The sequence below is a fragment of the Cygnus olor genome, chromosome 1, assembly GCF_009769625.2.
Source record: "Cygnus olor isolate bCygOlo1 chromosome 1, bCygOlo1.pri.v2, whole genome shotgun sequence".
Lineage (NCBI taxonomy): Eukaryota > Metazoa > Chordata > Aves > Anseriformes > Anatidae > Cygnus > Cygnus olor.
The window spans coordinates 80,500,811-80,520,019 of NC_049169.1; the positions used below are offsets into that span (position 1 = coordinate 80,500,811).

A 19,209-nucleotide genomic window follows, 5' to 3' on the forward strand; every position below is an offset into this window, starting at 1 on the left:
GAGGGAGAATAATTAAAGGCAAAGGACTGTTGTCTCTAGTCAGATCTCAGGATGATCCTTACAGAAGAGAATGCAACTAATACTTCTGTAGAGCTGGAAGAGTTGATCTTGGATTAAGAATCTAAGGTTTACAACTTTTACAACTAAGCTTCATTTAGCATATAACAAAATAACAGTTACATGATCCACAAATATTTAGTAACTAAGTCCATTAATACAGTCGTTAAGTGAAATCCAATTAAGCATATGGATTGTAAATACATGAGTATGGGAATGGAATCTCTCAGGGCAGCTGTTCTTGGTGTATTACATTACAGCTAAAGATCAGTTAAGTTTGATTGGAAAAATATGATTGCAAATGTGCACAGTGGCATGCTCAAGATTCATATGAGTAGAATCTGTGGTTTTATTTTCCCTCAAATATAAATCATTATGGTAAGATCAGAGAAAAAATAACAGTGGAACCAGAAAACATGCTTCCCCAGCTCCAATTAGGCCTGAATAAAGTTCAGGCAAAATAAACCTACCCAGCATGATACTAATTCTGCATAGAAACAATCTGATGTTTTGGAGGTGTTATGTTGTTTTCCATAGAGCAAAAACTGAAGTCAGTTTTTGTCAGTTCTCATCATAGTGTAATATGTAGACATGAAAGGTTTCCGTTTTTTAATGTCGAACGTTACTTTAAAAAATGAAAAATATATGATAATACACAATTTAAAATTCTGTCATGGTTTTGATTTCCATTTTTCTCCTTTTCCTCTAAGAAAATATTTGTAATACCTTCCTTTAAGTATTAAACTTCTTAATTTCAGGTAATTTTTTTTTTCAATTATCCTATAAACATGATCTGGTCTACTGACAAAATAATATATTTTAAGTAAATAAGTAAGAAACTAAAACAAGAAGTTTTAAATAAGTAGGTAAGAAAATAATTTAAAATTGTATTTATAAGAAAGTCTTCTGATTTTGATTTTCAATTTTTCTTCTGAAATAAACTCAGACACTATAATTTTTTGTTCTAGAAATAAAACGGTTGTTGCTAAAGTTGTTTTTGAAATTAAAATTATAATCAGGAAGACCTTCTAGGTTATGTGTCCTTAGTGATAAGTACGAATTATGATTTTATAGAATAACATCAGAATCACAGGAACTTAAAGTACCAATATGTTTCTGTCCTCAAAAGAGAAGAAAAGAAAATTCTTTATAAATGATACACCTTAAGAAATCTTTTTTTTTTTTTCTTTATGTCTGGATAGAAAATGCACAGAACAACAAAAATAAAGTCCCTAAACTTTTGGGATTAAAAACTACATTTTAATAAAACTTGGACCTTTTCTTTTTTGTTATTATACTTGTATTTCTTACATGAAAAAACAGTAAACAAGTGACAGTATTAGCGGTGGCACCTTAGGGTTTTGCAGTGCTACTTGTCTGGAAAAGTACGTTTATTTTGACAGGATACTTAACAGTATTCACTAAGCCACAATGAAAGCTATAAGCTATAATGAAACAGGCTTGGCAAGTCTGTCTGAGGATGAGCTTCGTTCTCTGGGCTTAACTCTATTTCAGCATTCCCATTTATCTCTCCAGTGAGTGCAGGCACCCTTCATGGTCTGACAGATATTCTGTCCTTGCCAGGTAGCTGCTGCTTTTAGGCATTAGCTGCCAAAACAATTCAGAGATTAATGGGAAAACATCCATAAATTATAGTACAACCTCTCCATTTTCACAGAAAATGTAAGATCTTTGAGATGTTTAAATGCTGTAAAATGTCTTAATTTGTTCAGACACTTGCATAATTATTAATACAGACAGATGCAGAATACACAGACAACAAGCATCTAAATTAGCTTTGAGGGGAATCAATACAAGAAGCTAGCAAAATATTCCCAGAGAATAAATTAGAGTGACATTTTATTATGATTTCAAAAGAAGATTACCAAGTGCATATCTTAAATGTTGGTTTCAAAAACCTGCAAAAGAGAGCTAATATCAAATGATGCAGCAAGGGAAAGCCAAATGGAAAGCTACGCCTATGAGGCTGATAGACTTCGCAAGGTAAGACAACACTTGTCACCCTGAATAAGCCATTAAAGGCATTGTTTTTCCAAGTCTTTAATTATAGTTGGCATTCCCGAGTCTAGTGCTGGAGGCATCCATCTCGGGTGAAGAACAGTAACCTTTGTGACACCTAAGAGGGAGAAATCAGCAGCAGGGACCCTAGACTAGTTTCCAAAGTACTTCTAAAACTCATTAGTAGGAGAAAAAACTTCTTAACTTTGCATGATCTATGCATCTAGGTCCAGCCTCACTTGAATGCTCTGTGGTCTTGTAAGAACCCCCTGGATCCAAAATGTCTGTGGGGTTCAGCATGGCTCCTGTCACTGGCACCTCGTAGCATGTCAGACCTCTGCAAGTCTCCCTACAGTCCCACTAGGGCTCAAATGGAAATTTCCTAATAATGTCATAACACGTATCCAAGTGGACAATACTAATAGCTCCCCAAACAGTAACATTTGATGAGTGCAATACACGATTATACATTATACAACCTCCTTTCAGCCCCCTTAAGATGTGATTGCAGGTAGGCTGATGTAATAGGTTGCTGCTGCTAAAAAGAAAAGGGGTGGTTTCCCCATTACTTCTACCTCTCCAGCCCTTCAGAATGTGTTTGAGCCTCCCTGGGTTTCTTTGTCTCCAGCGCCCTCTACTCTTCCTACCTTTGCTGCTGGCGTTTGGCACTTTGATGAGCTACTTTATCTCACTGAATACAGAAAAACAGGGTTCTGTAACAACATTTTTACAGCACTGTACAATGACATATGCTAGATCTTATTTGAATTTTTGGTGGTTAAGCCTCCTCTCTAGTTGAAACTTGTCACAGTTCCTTTCAAAGACTGAATTGATTCATACTCAAGCACTTTAATACCCTAAGTGACTTTCTTACCGCTTTGTGTACACTGAGACAACAGCTGCAGTCTTTAATGCCAGTAATGTGACTGTGTAACATTTGTAATTTGTATATGCTTATGCAGAATCTCAGGGCTGTAATGTGAAAATGCCTCATTCAGGGATACCAGCTCTGTCACTTCAGCCACTCTCTCTGCCTTGCCTGTTTACAGCCCAGCTGAGTCACAGCTTAGCATCCCATTACTCCTTCTCTCTGGACACATAGTTACACACTCTTTTCCAAAAGAGCCAACCACTGGTGAAGTGAGATGATAGCTCAAACTTCTTGCTGAATTTTAAGGAAGAGAAATTAGTAAGGGAAATAGTGGAGAGGAGTGATTTGAGAAGATTGGGATATGAAAGGAAACTGTGGGGAGTCCCAAGAAGGAAGGGCATAACAAGGCTGTCATAGAAGCATTGGTAGAAAATCTTCTCTGTGAATTCAGCTTGTGGCAAAGGGTATGTGCTGAGTTTGAGTCCCATACTAAGTGGGTTAAATAAGTGATATAGGTTAATGGCTGAAATAGAAAGATGAAGAGGGTGATCTTCTGGGTTTTAGTCTGGAATTAAGCATAGTTTCCTTTATCATCTCTGTCTTAACAGACACAAAAAGACATCATAATTTTATTGTTTTCATTGTGTTTAAAATAAAACAATAAAACCTCATTTATTTATTATTATTATTATTTTTTGCCTTCAACATACTTTACATTAAGCTCAAGTGTTTTGGAAAAAGCAAGGTATGTGTGAATAGTGACCCTTACAAAGGAAGTTTGAACAATGCCACTGGGATAATGCCTTTCTTCAGAATATCCCACAAAACACGGCATGCTTCCATTAGTTTGTACAGTCCAGTTTTGAAAGTTAAAAGAAAGGCATGTGTATGAAAGACATGCCCCAGTAACAGTAGGTTTTTTGAATTAATTCCTGCCAAGATGCTTCTGGGAACATTTAATTCCTGCTAAGTCTGCTGACCCAGGCTAAGGTTATTGCATAAAGTGACGGTGTGATTTGGCTTGCACCTGTAGCAGCCAAGATAAAATCTGGTACAGCTTGCTGGTCCTTAGGGTCAGGCTCTCCTTCACGCAGCCTGGAACTCAGTGTACAGCCCCTTCCCTCGTACCAGCAAACAGCATTTCTTTTCACGGTGGTGGCTCTGAAATGCCATTTAGCCATGCAGTTCCAAACTTCCCATTTAGTGAAATGTTAAGAAAAGTGAGTGGAGTTTTCCAAACACTAGAGTGTTTCAAGGCCAAAAGAGAAAAAGAATGTTTATCTCGTTACCTTGTCGAGTACTTCAGCATGATCTTTAGGCAAAATGCGTTTTGGAGGCTGATTCACCTACAGCAGGGCAAACAGCAGTCAGAGTTGTGAGGGTTTTAGTATTCTGACTCCCATCTCTTTCATTTTAACTGAGAAATGTTTCATTGAAGAGTGTAGCTTTATTTTACCAAATACTATTGTAGCAAAATTGATACATTGCATTTTAGTGTGAATCTTAATCTATAAGAATATCCATCCTTGTAATTTGCTCTTTTTTTTTTTTTTTTTTTTTTTTTTTTTTTTTTTTTTTACAGCATACTTAATCTTAGATCCATGACCTATGATCTTTAATAGACTTTCTGACAATAATGATTAGGACAGTGGATATGCAGTATCAAATTATCAATAACCTCCTTCTCTGAGATAACACTAATGAATCATCATTCAAAAGTGATATTCTACTCAAAATATGGATCATTAACTCACTCACATATTACACAGTGAAAACCTGAGTTTTCCTTTCTGGCATTCTTCTAGAAAATATTTTAAAATATAAACTGCTGATGGTTTATTAACTTGTGTGGTTCAGGATTTGTTTGTTGGTTCTGTTTAATTTGTGAAAGCTACAACTGAAAAATCCTTTAGCTTGAACACTCCCTTATTTCTTCTATACGCTTTCTTGGAATTGAAATCTTCATATAAAGCATTTAAAATATGGCTTAAATAAGCATAACTGAAACCCCGGTAATGAACTCTGCCTGGAAATGCATGCGATCGGTACAGTTCTCATTATATTCTGTGAACAAATGGACCTTAAGATCACATTGTAAACCTTGATTAAAAAAAGTGTGACTAAGATGGGCTCCTTAAGGATTATTGACGTTTAATCTAGCATTTGATATTAACTATCTAAAACCACACCAGGAGAAACCAAATATTGCTTTACTCTAAGTAGTTTTCAAAGAAAGAGGAGATTTCGCCATTGAAACCTCTGTTATTCTGAACATCTCAATTAGCATATTTTAACAGTCTTTTAAACCTTGAAACATAATCGAAATTGTAATAAAACATTCCACTTTGAGTACTGAATGAAATACTTGCAAACCCATTTTAATTTCACTGTCTTTGCTGCTATCACAGATTTGAGGAAGTCTCATTTTAAATAAATTTATTCTTTACTTCAAACCTGCACAGGATTTATACTAGGGATACTAAAATTCTGCATTAAAAGACCAAGATAAGCACATTCCCTTCTGGCATTTTCTTAAAGCTTTCATTTGTTGAAGCAAGATAGCATCTGTAGAATTTCTGTTCTTGCAGACTTAGGGAGCAAAAGCTGTGCCTGCAAATCTCATGAGTTTACTAGACTGTGCTCACTCTTGTTTGGCCCAGCATTTCTTTCTGCATGTTCAGCAGAGCTGTATGTCAACATACTTTCTTTGAAAACATCTCAATGTATCACCACCTCCTTTATGGCTAAGAATTTAATGAGTACCACAACATAATTACTGTCAGTTGCCACCCATTTGTGTTTCCCATTGAAGAACAGATCTAAAAAATGTCATGTGGCAAGCATGGAGTCAAACAGAACAAAGGGAGAGAACAGATGCACTCGCGGCTGCTTCTGCTGTCAGTGATTCCCTGTCATAAAAATTCCTCTAAGAAACCCACTCAAACTATTGGATGGTGATTCATCAATGCCATCACAAGGAAGAAGGTTACTGATGATCTTGCTGGCCTCATGTACTTGTCCTTGCTCCCAAGAATAGATCTTCAAGGAGGGAAATTAAGCAAATTTTCATGTCATGAGACTGGAAGCAGTCGCTCTATAGGGTGGCTCACCTACTAAATATTGCCTTAAATGAATTAATTTGATTCTGTTAGTAACTATAAAGACCATGGAGCTGTACTTGAACCCATGAGCAGTGCACAATACATATCTTCCTTACCATTTTGAGAAGAAATATCTCCAGGTCTGTATCAGAAAGAGCTAACTGTATAGAAACTTTAGAAAAAAATCACTCTCAGGCCATATTCAGTATCAGTTTGATACTGTATCCTCAGCACTGCAAAGAGGGATGTAGTGTCAAAAAATCTTTGAAAAGTCTTTCTATAATTCAGTTTTCTTTAGAAAATTCTTTAGAAACCGCAACTTTAAAACAAGATATTCCAAAGTAGCATATTGGAAAGTACAAAGATAACAGTTTATTCTCCAAGCCATATGGAAGGTTTTTCAATCCATGTATGCAACTGAGGATGGGAAGTCATGTAGATAACTCCAACAGGCTAAGCAAAGCAAACTAAATCCTTTGCACTTAAATTCTATTCAAGAATACTTGATGCTAGCTCACCAATTTGAGGTGTGAAGGTGGACTGCATGCTGGCATGGGTAATAAATGGAATAATGCATTTTACGAGTGATGAGATTTATAATGTAATAGCTAACTTCAGAAGGCTTACCAGCTTTACCTGAGGGGATACTTGTCCCAGATATTGAACCAACTCAACACTGAACACTGGTGACTCCATTATTTTTATCACTATTTATATTATTGAAAGAAGCCTTTGTTAAAACAAATCTATATTTACAAAGGAGAGATTGGTTTTAAGTAGAAAGGAACTTACATTCTTGCACTCTATCTTAAGTTTATCCTAGTGTGTGAGAAGGTAACCAGTCTGTGGGCTTAGTTATGCACTCTCAAAGGGTGGAACCCACCTTTAGCATATTGGTTTTGTTTAAATAGCATTTTGAAAAAAAAAAAAAAAAAAAAAAGATTTTAAATTACTAAAAACTAAAATTTTAATTTTAACAGTTAATTCACTAAAAACATTCTTTTTCTCTCTGTAGTTTCCAGTCTGAAAATTCAACATTGTATAACCTGAACAAATAGAAGGGAACAGTTTCACTCCTCCTTTTTGCACCTTCCTTCCCACCAAGGGACTGCCAAGCAATATTTATCCTCCAGAATCCAAGTTTCAGCCATCAACGACAATAGATTTCAACCTTATCTCCAGTTTTGGCCTTATATGGGATCCCTTTTATGCTAGTGGTTTCCAGCAAGTAACTCTGCACTTGTGAAGAAAATGTACAGGATATGTATAAGACCAAATTTCAATTATATATATATGTATTTTCAGATTTAGGCAAATATTTAATTTCATGTAAAACAAAATTGCAAGTTGAGCAAATAGTAGAAGGAAAAAGGTTATGAAAACACAAAGAAAAGCTCCCAGATGTTCACTTAATAATAATTTTTTTTTTCTTTTTGTAACATATCTACATCCCAAGTATAACTTTAAATAGGTAAGAAATAGCTTCCTTTTAACTAACAAACTAAAAAGCCAAACTGCACAGCTATTGTTAGACACATGCAGTATTCCAGAGAGACGTGTATATGTGTGCACAGCTGCACAGGCACATAGACCATATGCCCGTGTATAAACAGTAGATATCTGTACATGTGTGTATGCGCATGTGAATATTTTATAAGCACATTGGCAGATATGGAGAAAAAAATGAATATAAATTAGTTTTTTTCCTAGCTCTCTTTGTATTCGCTGAACAGCTCTGTGGTTTGGATTAGATGTGAAATAAAACAGCTTGGTTCTCATCTTAGAAACAAGTGGATTAACACTGAGTCTTAAACTAAAGTAGGTCCAGAGTAGCTTTTTCCAAATTGCAGTCTGCCTACGAGACAGATTGCTACTAAACATGCCAAGCTGACCTCATTCTGTACTATGCTGTTTAAACTTAAATATCCTGATTTTATTCTCATCTAGGTGAAGAATTATATCCTTCCAGGATACCAGCTTTTTACGATTCAAGCTGATCAGATATTTTTCACTATTCTTCTTCAAATAGTTGAAAAGTCCACCCAGAATTGTTCTCCTGCCCTTCTTTCCATTCATTTTCCTCTCAATTTCCTACCACAAGTTATTTCTGCTTCTTGTTTGTAGTTTTAGAAATGTGATGTTTCTTGAAGGAACATTATTTGCCAATCCATATTCTTCTTTGCTATCCTCATTTCTACATTCTCAATATATGGCTATTCTTTTTCATCCATGTAGATCTTTAGTAAAGCTCTTTAATTCACTGCTTGGAGACCTCCTTCACTAGTGAGGGAAGATCTAATGTAGGGCAGGAACTGTGTGCTTGTTTAAGCAGTGTGCTACAATAGGATACAGATCTCAATCTGGGGACCATAGGATATGGACAGCCAATGAGCACAAACAGAATGCCTGTGCAAAGCATGAGGTGACTGAATCCAGGAGTAAAGGTTTCAGTCATACAAGCCACCCGAGAAGTTAGAGAGGTTGAATGATTAATTTTAATTGTTTTCAAAATATCCATGTTATTGTTCTATTTTTATTGTAGAATTGTAGAGACGGTCCCAGTGAGAGTCCCAATCTTACTTGGAAGTAGGACTTCCAAGCAAGCACAGACATAAGAAAAGCATAATACTTACCGCTGAAAGCCCTTTACTTCAAATCCAGCCCTCAGTTGCCTGGATTTTAATGGCAATGTCCTGCTACAAGAAAATATGGAAAACTTTTGGACTAAACAAAAAACACTTTTCCTCCTCTTATCTTCTGTGCATCCTACTGCACTGCACCTATGCATCTCAATACCCTCCTGGTGTGGGCAATTCCTGCCCATGATAAAGGCATGGCTGGGGAGGTGCAAAGCAGCCCCAGCTTCTGCCAGTGCTGAGAAACTCCCACAGAGGGCTGGAAGCATGTCAAGAAATAGGGGACGGGGGATGGCACCTTAACAACCACTTCAGTTGGCTGGGGTTTGAACAGTCACTTCAGCCACCACAGATTGTATTTGCTCCAGCAGAGCACTGAATTAAGTTCTGAAAAGGTACACCTACATATCAGAGTGCTGAAATAAATCTTCTGTCAGAAGACTGATTTATTATGAACTTGAACTAGAAGAGACTTTCCTCTAAACTGATGTTTATCTGAATTAAATTAGCAACTTCTGTCAAACGTGAATGAATATCAGATTATGAACCTTTAATTTTATGCTTTAGAAATCTATGAATGTAACTAAATATAATCCTTCAAGGAATATTTGAACATTGATTTTAAATAAGAATATAATAAGATATGTAAGATAATTATTTTTGAAAATGTTCATTTCTGTTCTTCAAGTACTTACAATTTTATTGGACTGAAAATAAAGATAACTATGTCTTTCAAAATATAACTAGGACAAATAAAGGAGAGTAAATTTCATTAAACCACCTCTAACACAGGCTAAAACAAAACATATTCATAGGAGCTCTGGCAAAACATGCTACTCGCTTATAACAAGACAAAATGAAAGTTTGTATTCTAGCTTTATCTCAAGAGGTGACCTGTTTAAGTCACTAATCTTGAAGTAAGAATTGTGGTGTCTAGGTAAATTTAAGATTTTTTCTTCTAAAATTAATCAGCCCTTTGTTTTCTTCTCTAAGGGATATTTGAGATTTTTGAGATCTGTAGTACAACTGCCATGCTTTAACTTAACCACTGGCTGAGCTGTTTCTGAGGGCAAGGCTAATGTCCCCCTGCAGCCAACTGAGGTTCTGAGTAATGAAAAATATTTCATCTCATGAAAATTCAGCTCCACATTTGGGTAGGATTTGTTTCAATATCATTTATAGCAAATTGTTACTGTTCTTCTATCTATCTAGGACTTCGTTAACCTACACGTGGTTTTGTTATGGTTAATACTTTAGCAATACTAATAGCGATACATACTAACATGCATGTTTCAGTCTCTCTAAACATTTTGGTGATGCTGAGCAGGGCCGGTACCTTCACCTCCGAACACAGCCTTAGAGCCTGCAATTTCTTCTTTCACTGTACCTCAAAATGCAACATCACAGCCAGTGTAGTACCAGCTGCATAACTGGGTCAGATGCTTTCGGGAAGCTGTCTCTAATGTTACTTCATTATTTACAAAGTTTATGGTGAATAGTTTAAAACAATCTCTAGTCCTTTGACCTGTAGCTGCAGTCACTCTTGACAACAGACAGAATATTTTCTTTCTGTGAAATAAGGATTTTTTTTGATTCCTCCAGTGCACACCCTCTGACCCAGGAATGAACCACTGGATAATTAAAATATGCAAACAAGAACACCTGTACACCAGATAAGCAGAGCTCTGGGTGTGCAGCTGCTGGTTTGTTTCCAAAGCAAACTGGCAGGTTGATTGAGCTAGGGTGAATTAGGAGGACAATCTGTTACGGAAAGTGGACACTGCATAATTAAGAAACATTTTTTTCCCTATGCTATCTCTTCTCATATATTTATTTCTGTGTTTCAGTTTCATTCTGTATGGCTGGTTTGAATGAGAAATGTTCAGTCCACCTGGTGCTGTCAGTTGCGAGTAATGTCTGTTTACTATGTGCATTAAATTAGGCAATTAACTGTTTGAATGTATTTGTGCAGATAGCCAAGTAAAATTTTATTAGAATACCTGGCTAGCTCTAAAAGGGCTTGATTTACTTGAATTAAGGTTGCTCTGACTCTGTGTAACCATCATCCTGCATCTGCTGATATGCAAGTCTCTTGGAAAAAAAAAAAACTGTGTTGTGGATTGAAGAGCTATTAGAGGAATGTTTATGGGAAATCATAAAGCAAAGCTCGTAGAAAAACCCTTAAGTGCTTGTCTCTAATGTTTCTGGCTTCACTTGTTATAGATTCAGAATTGCTCAAATTAAACTACAGGCAGCCAGAACAAACTGAAACCTCATGTAACTTAAATCTGCAGTCATTTAAGAACAGGTAATAAGGCTGAAGTTAGGTTAGTCTTGTGTTAATCACTTCTAGCTTAAAAGTTGCTTGTTAGACTCAGTCAGAGCCAGAGCTGGAGAGACACATGATGTGGAGGAGGAAGAAATCGAATGCAACACTATTCTGAAGAAGCACTGTGGGCCAGATTTGCTGCTGTCACAAGTGGCAGCTTTCCATTAGTGTCATCTCCCTTAGAAAGTGGGGGGAAAAAAAAGAGTCTGTTTCAAGACACTTGACAAGATTGGGTAAAATCTGTAATGACATGAAGTTCATTGGCTTTATATTACAGTAATCAGAGCCATTATATTTATACCTCCCGAATAACTTAAATTATATTCCTCTTAAAACTTTAAAGCACCTGGCAGAGGAAGATTTACATACAAAAGAACAGTATTTCTAATTCTTCCCTAGAAGCTGAAAAGATAGCTCTCTAATAATTAAACATTTTAGAAATTAACCAGTAGTATAACTTTAATGATGTGGTTAATTTTTAAATAGAGCAGATGTGTTCTGACATTTACTGGAACCATTGTACTTTTGCAGAGCATTTCGTTATTAACAGCAATTTGCTTATGATTTTTGCATACATATGCCAACAACGTTTTTGTGTTTCTAAAAAAAGGAAAATCACACCTGAATTCCAGCACATACCTCTTCTATTTTTTTTTTCCTTTTTTTCTACTTTGGGTTTTATGATTTTTAGTTAAACACTTCCAGGAGGTCTTTAAGTATTTCAGTGTTTTAAATGAATTCATACCCCTCCCCGCTCGGGGGGAGGGGGGAAGGAGAAAAAAGGAAAAAAAAAATCTGGAGAAGCAGGAAGAAGGTGGTCTTGTCAGAATCAGACCCTTGTGAACAAGATGTTTCCTCATTTGATTTCACAGCCAATTATGTAGTCAGCATTGTTAGGGTTGAATTTTGGCCTTGCTTACAGCTATAAGCTATACAGAATCTTTTCAGCTGAGGGCTGGACACTGAACCCACCAAAAGATTCCGCTGAAGCAGCAGCTCCAAACTCTCCAAACACACTGTAGACTCAGAAGCCAGCATTCAGGTATACCTGTTCCTGGTATTCAGCTATTTGGAGGTCATCCTTTCCTCTGCCCCTGGGGGAAAAAAAAAAAAAAAAAAAAAAAAAGGCAGGACTAGTGCAAAAAATATAGTTAGCCATTAGAGAATCTAAGGAAAACAATGATCTGCATCCAACAATCGGTGGTTCAATGACCAATGACTGAACAACCAATGAGACCAGTCAGTAGCAGTGCTCCTATCTAGTATGTTGATATCGCCACTGACTTGTTCCCAAACTCTTCAAAGATTCTAAGTCCTCCCTTGACAACTTTTCTTGATGACTCTTTACAGGACACAACTGTCTTTTACAGCTAAGGACTTTTCTTCTTTTTCTTGTAGATCAAATCAATTGCTTCCTGACTTCCTCCTTGTGAATATGGAAAATAATTTGATTTATTTCAGGACTGTTATGTTTTCCCTCTAAATATACTGTTTCCTAGACTAAACAAAAGCAATCTTTCAGCCTTTTTGTGTGCCATGTTTTCTACACATTTTATCATTTTTATTGCTGTTCTCTGCACTATCTCCAGTTTGCCTAGGGTAATGTTGAAAACTAAACACAGTTCTCTAGTTGAGGTCTTACCACTCCTATCAATATGTCCTAGCAAAAGATTTTTTTTTTCCCAGAAACATTACATTGTCAGTTCCTAGTGGATCTAACATTCACCCAGATCTCTTTTTTTTTTTTTTTTTTTTTTTTTGTGCAGCAGTGCTCTCTGCTCCTATTCTACTCCTTTTGTATTTGTGCATTAAACTGTCTTTCATAAGCTACATATGTTAATATTGAATTCCACCTTATTGATTTCACTTGTCCAGAGTGCTTGTGACATAGGGATATCCACAAATCTAGCCACTGTAAATGGAAATACATAATAGAGGGGGGTTCAGGACAGATATCTCTTGAATCTCAGTTGAATTTCCTTTCAATTTGACAATAAAGTAATGAAAAGCATTCTCAAAATAGGATTTTAGTTCTAAGATCAAATATTTTACTAACTTGTTGTCCTTGAAAATGAAAAATATGGAACTTACTATGTGGTTTTTGTATTTAAAATGAAGGATTGATACCTCATTGATTTTTTTTATACACAATTGTGTAAAGTTTTTGTATTCTGAAAGTTAAAATTCCTTGGCTTTTTTCTGTGTTGCTTCCCCAGATAAGACTGCAAATTTTTGAGCAGATTTTAAAACTTCATATGCTACTGCCTTCCATGCCTATAGGATTTTAGGATTAATAAAAGTAGGTGTGATTATTAATGCAGGACAAATGCAGTTTCTTGGTTTAGAGAACTTGATAGACGGTAATCTGAGCTGGTTTGATGATTATTTTCACTGCTGTGTCAAACATATTGAGGTCTTAGTCCTCATAGCCCATGAGATTAGTGTTGGGATATAGATCTTTTCCCTTTTAGGTTGGACAATTCAGATCTCACACAAATATGTTATGACAAACGCTTACTGTGTTAAAGCTGCAAAAGAAATTAATTTACTTCTTGTGAACTTGGACATTCCTGAATTAACTTTAAAAGTAACTTCCCACACAGTCCTTAGAAAGCTTAGGCATTCTCCTGCAGCTGAATGGTGTTATTGGTTAGAGCCAACTATTCCTTTTTCCTCTGTCTTTCGTTCTTGACATTTTTATTTGATTCTGCTATGTGGAGCATAGTAGTCTTAGGGCTAAGGAATTGGTATTTGTATCTTCACTTGCTCAAACAAGAAAATATGGCAAATAAAAGGACTGGTTTGTGAAATGTCCTGATTCAGAAACTGATTCTGTTTTATGTCAACAAAGCACATGTAGATTATTTGCTGTCCTAAAAGCAGAACTTGTGATAGAACACCAAAGAAGAAGAATGTCAACGTTATCGCTAGAGCCTATACAGTTTGAATGTATTCTAAAATCAAAAGATTGTAAGTTCAAAACAGAAAATTTTTGGACTGATTGGTGAATTAGTATGCTCTCTGTAATGAGGTCAGAAATTCCAGAAGACATTTAAGTAGATCATAATATTTTTATGCATAGCTTGAACTTGTCAGAACATGACAGATACTCTCAAAATGGCTGTTGGCAGTTCTTGTTTTCATGAAAAAGGACTGCTTTTTAAAAAATGACTGTGTTTACCCGAAGTTTCTATCCAGCAGTACAAGAGTGAGATTTGAAGATTTTTTTTTATTTTTTTTTTTTTTTTTTATCCAGGAGACTGACTGCTCTGAGAGTTTGTAAACTATGGCAAGGAACCAAGACACATCAGTGATACACATCTCCCAAGACTAAAACCAATTGTTATTACTTTTACTGCTTTGTTCAGCTTACCTATGATTCTTTCCTCCTTGCATACTCCTTTCTAAAACTTACAAACTTTCAACCTAGGTTTGAAGTTACTTATTTATTTTATATATATATATATTTACTAGCTTTTGAAGCTGATTATGGTTTGAACAGTGCTCACTCCTTGTCTTCCTGTTTATCTCTGCTTCATTTCCACTGTGCAGTCTTTAAATGTTGAATCTGTGGCAGCCATTTTAATGGCCAGATAGATGTCAGAAACACAGTTTCACCTTTTACCAGCACGAAACCAAATGAAATGCTCAACTGTAATGAAAAAGCCATATTATTCAAACACAATCTCTTGCAATGACAGCAACAGGATAAAGAAAGCTAGCTGGGATTTCCATTTGGAGTAGTATAAGAGGATTGTAAAAATTAATGACACTGATTTAATAGGTTATAGCAAAGACTTACTGCAACTTTGTGAAAAACTCCCTTACTATTAAACATATTGCTGCTTTCTCCTCCAGTAAGGGCAAGTTGCTAGAGCAGTTAAGGTATCATGTTACAAGAGCAGTGAAGTCAGCTTAACGGAAATAAAGATGAGTCAGCCAGATGATGTTTCAGGCTGTGGCATGGTTATTTTGCTTGTTCTGTGGTGGGTTTGCCCCATCTAAAAGCCAAGTACCCACACAACCGCTCACTCTTTCTTATTCTTCCTTCTCAGTGGGATAGGGAAGAAAGAACAAGAGCAGGAAAATTCTTAGGTCAAAATAAAGACTGGCAAATCACTTATGAAGTACTTCCACAAGGCAAAACACACTTGGGAAATCTAGATTACTTTGTTGCCAGTTAGCATAAATAAATACTGATTTGGTTATTGGGAAACAAAGACAAACACCGAAGCACCTTTCCTCCCACTTTCACAGGCTCAACTTCACTACAAACTCCTTTTCTCCCTCCTTTCTAGTTTCACTTTACTACTTCATTCCAAGCATCTCTCCTCTGACATTGCTATCACAATTGGTTTCTCTTGGACCCACCAGTGAGGCTATAAGCAGAACAGGAGGTCTGGGTCAGCCTGTAGTGATTTTTCTCTGTTACTCCTCATTTCTCATTCTTTTCCTACTGGTGGTGTGGCTTCTCCGAAGGCTTCAGTCCCTTCAGGGAATGCCTGCTCCAGCATGGTCTCATCCATGAGCAGTGGTCCTCACAGGGAAGCACCTGCTCTGGCATGGCTCCTTCATGGGCCACAGGGTGTGCCTGCTCACACCTGGAGCACCTCCTACTCCCCTGCCTTGTTGTTATTCCCTTGTTCCCTCTGTTGTTCCTTCTGTTCCCGCCTCCTGTCTCTGTCAGGGGTCTTTTGCCCTCCCTTCCCTAGGCTGCCTCCGAGGCAAGGTGCCACCATCTTGGCTGCGGGGCCTGGCTGTACCCTGCGGTGGGGCCATTGGAGCCGGCTGGGGCCAGCATGGGACAGCCCTGGCATTGCCTTGCTCAGTGGCCCCACAGCACCCCGCTGCCAGCACCTGGGCACCTGATCCCGGTACAGCCCCACGGTGAGAAGCTGCTTCGGAATATGATACTCCTCATCCTTACCAGTCTGACATGTTGGTAAGTCTCTAGTCCCATCTCTGATCTTATTCTCAATCTTCCACTGGTAATATATTGAAGTCAGTTCATGCCTTTTCATGCCCGTGGTGAGGAAGCAAATTGTATGATGGGATATTAATTGGTGAAAAGTCATGGGTATAAAGGTTTGCCTTTCATTTTGGTTCACAGGGAACATTTCAAACACAGTACTTATACTCGTGATATATTTTGAGGGCAAAGCTCAAGTGTCTGTAGTGCTGTGGTTGACACTTGAAACGCCAGATCCCCGAGACATTCTCTTGCGCTGCAAAGTAGTCATTGGTGCCCGCTATGACATCCCTATTGCAGCAAGCAGAAGGGATTCAAGCTGTTTGTCTCAGTATATAACAATTAGGATTCTTTCTATTTTCAGGGCAGTTTTCTTCATCTTGCCTGTTCTGGTTTCTCCTCAAAATCTTCTTTGTTTAACTGCCACTTTATTGGGTTCAGAAGTTTATCAGAGGGAAGAATTAGGTTTTGCGTTCGGGTTAGAAACCTTTTAAATTTGTATCCAGTTTTTATGAAAGAGGGGTAAGGGAAGCACAACATCTAAATCCTTGTGATTTTGTGGAAATTGGATCAGAAATTGCAGCCACCTGCTCCTGGCCAGAGCAAACTTCTCCTTTCTGTGTTGTGGGTTTTCCTTTGGTTTGGTTTGGTTGGTTGGTTTGGATGTTGCCATCAGAAACCATGGTATGTTTTTGGAGAGTTCTTTCATCTTATGTATTTGTGCTCATTTATTATTTCTGTGTGAGGCGTTTTTCTCACACAAGAGTAAAATCACTCCAGTTTGTCACTGAAGGTCTGCATTCTGGGTTAGTGTGCAGGAGCTTGCATCTCCATCCTTAGCTCTCAGCAAAAGATAACTTACTCTCTGCCAAATTACTCTTGTGTTTCCTGCTCTCCTCTTATATGGTTGCATTTCAGGGTTGATAATACGTGGTTTGTGCATCTCTTTGAGAGACTTAGAAGCAGGATTGAATCAGCCTGCAGCTGAACACTGACTTCAAGACTAGTGTGACATAATAAGAAATCCCTAATAAAAGGCAGTGAGCTATAACAATTAGAAATATTTACCTCCTCAATTAGAAATTATTTTGTTTTTGTTTAGTTTTACTTTTCACCCCTCGAATTTTGTTTTGAATTTTTATTTATTTTATTTTATTATTTTATATTTTATATTTTATATTATTTATAATTTATATTTTATATAATTATTATATTTTTATATTATATTTATATAATATAATATATTATATTATATATATTATATATATTATATAATATAGTATATTATAATGTAATATATTTATATAATGTAAAATAATATTTTATATTATATTTATATAATTGTTATATATTTTATATATTTTAATATTTTATATTATTTATATTTATGTTTTATATTTTATATTTTATATTATTTTATTTATTATTATAAACAAACTTTTATTATAAACATTAAAACATTATAAACATTAATTAAAAAATATTATAAACAAACTTTTGTTTGTTTGAATTTTCAGTGAAGTTGAGGACTTTTCTCTGTACAAAACAAAAACAGACAAAAAACAACTTGATCATATTATTGTAAAATTCAAAGGGTTGTTCAGTTCCAAACAGTAGGAGGTGGACAGATTAAAGTTTTAGAACTGTAACAACATCTCTCTTTGTGCTGTCTAGTTCAGTAATGTGAACCTTGTAACACTTGACATCCATCACAGCATTTCCTGCAGTTACCACTCTGCTACTTAGACCAAATCCCCAATTCTGGCTTGTAGGCTGTAATTTGGAGACATTAAATTACTATAATGTGGAAAGTATCTGATGATGTATTGTGCTTTAGAATAATAAAACCACTAAAATTGCAGCTTGGAGAACTAAATCAAATATATAATTATCTGTGTTTGTAGGACTTCCTCTAAGAACGTTATGTTGTTTAAGCCATGTCTGTCTTTCTCTTTTGTTAATGACCCATGTTCTTAGAAAGAGGATCATGCGTTTAAAGATGTTCTTGGCACTTAGCCCTACTCCCACCTCTTTTCCTTCCTTCTTGCTGACCCATAACAAATCTTATGGCTTTGATTTCACTTCACTTTCAAAAGCAGTGACAGAGGCCTTAATGAAAAAACTTAATCTGAGTGTTCCATTTTAGTAGCTGCAATTCTCACACTTGGAGAATGTCCTAGTGCCAAAATTCTTTACTTTTGTTTTTTCTTAGTCTTTATTTTGAGATGAGTGGTATCTGTTATTAAGAACGAGCACAGTGATTGAATGTTCAGGAGCCAGTGTCTTTAGGCAGCTTGCCAACATACAGTATGCAGTTTCTTTTATTGTTTTTTCCTCCCCACCAGGAAAGTATTTTACACCTTTGGAATCACTGTAGATATTTTCAATTCTAAAGACATTTTTTCCCTCCTTTTCATCACCTTCAACTCACTGTCACAATGTATTGGTTGCTTCCCTAACGCATACCAAATATTATTTCTTCAGTATTGCAAACAATTCTGCCCTGCTCTCCTTTAGTTTTAGGGTTGACTGCCCTGCCTGTGCTCTCTCCAGGCAAGGATCCTTTGACACCAGTGATGAATGAACCCTGGAAGCCTGAAAGCTTGTATATGCCTCAGATCATCCGCCAGCACTCTTTCCTGAATATACTAAAATTCTCTAAAATTGTCTTGGAAATCTCAGAAGGTGACATTTAGGTACATGCATTCTGGAGCTACTTCTCCTAGCTACTGTTGGGAAGGAAAAAGTGGAGAGGCTTTACTGTATGTGTCTTCCAGATCCTGATGACTACACTGAAATTCACATAAACAATGTAGGGCTAGGAGAATTTAGACTGATTCTTAGCAAAAGCTATAGTCTTTTGCTTTCTCACATATATAAAGTGAGGATTGATTTGAATGGGGTAAATGATCTTATATTATTCATCTCAGCTTTCATGAGGACAGGACAAAAACTGAAGCCTTGTGGATAAGTTAACACAGACAATTAATGTCTGCAGTCTGCCAGACTAGCCTAACATTAATTCATCTTTGCCAGAAGCTTCTTGGTGTTAAATTCTTTAGAATGTTTTCTCCCTCTCAGGAAAAAGTGTGTTTCTTTTTACCATATTACAATTGGTGATCTATAGTTAGTACTAATAAATCTAAAAGAAACTATTTAGTATTAAATTTAGAGAGAAATTTTTATCTCTATCAGTGTTGTGGTGAGAAAGAAAAAACACAGCAACC

At 36.4% G+C, this 19,209-nt stretch overlaps 1 protein-coding gene across 1 annotated transcript in view; it reads left to right on the plus strand.

The window, feature by feature from the left end:
• ROBO2 (roundabout guidance receptor 2) overlaps nucleotides 1-19,209 on the plus strand; it is a 1,087,423-nt gene that overhangs the window by 398,686 nt on the left and 669,528 nt on the right.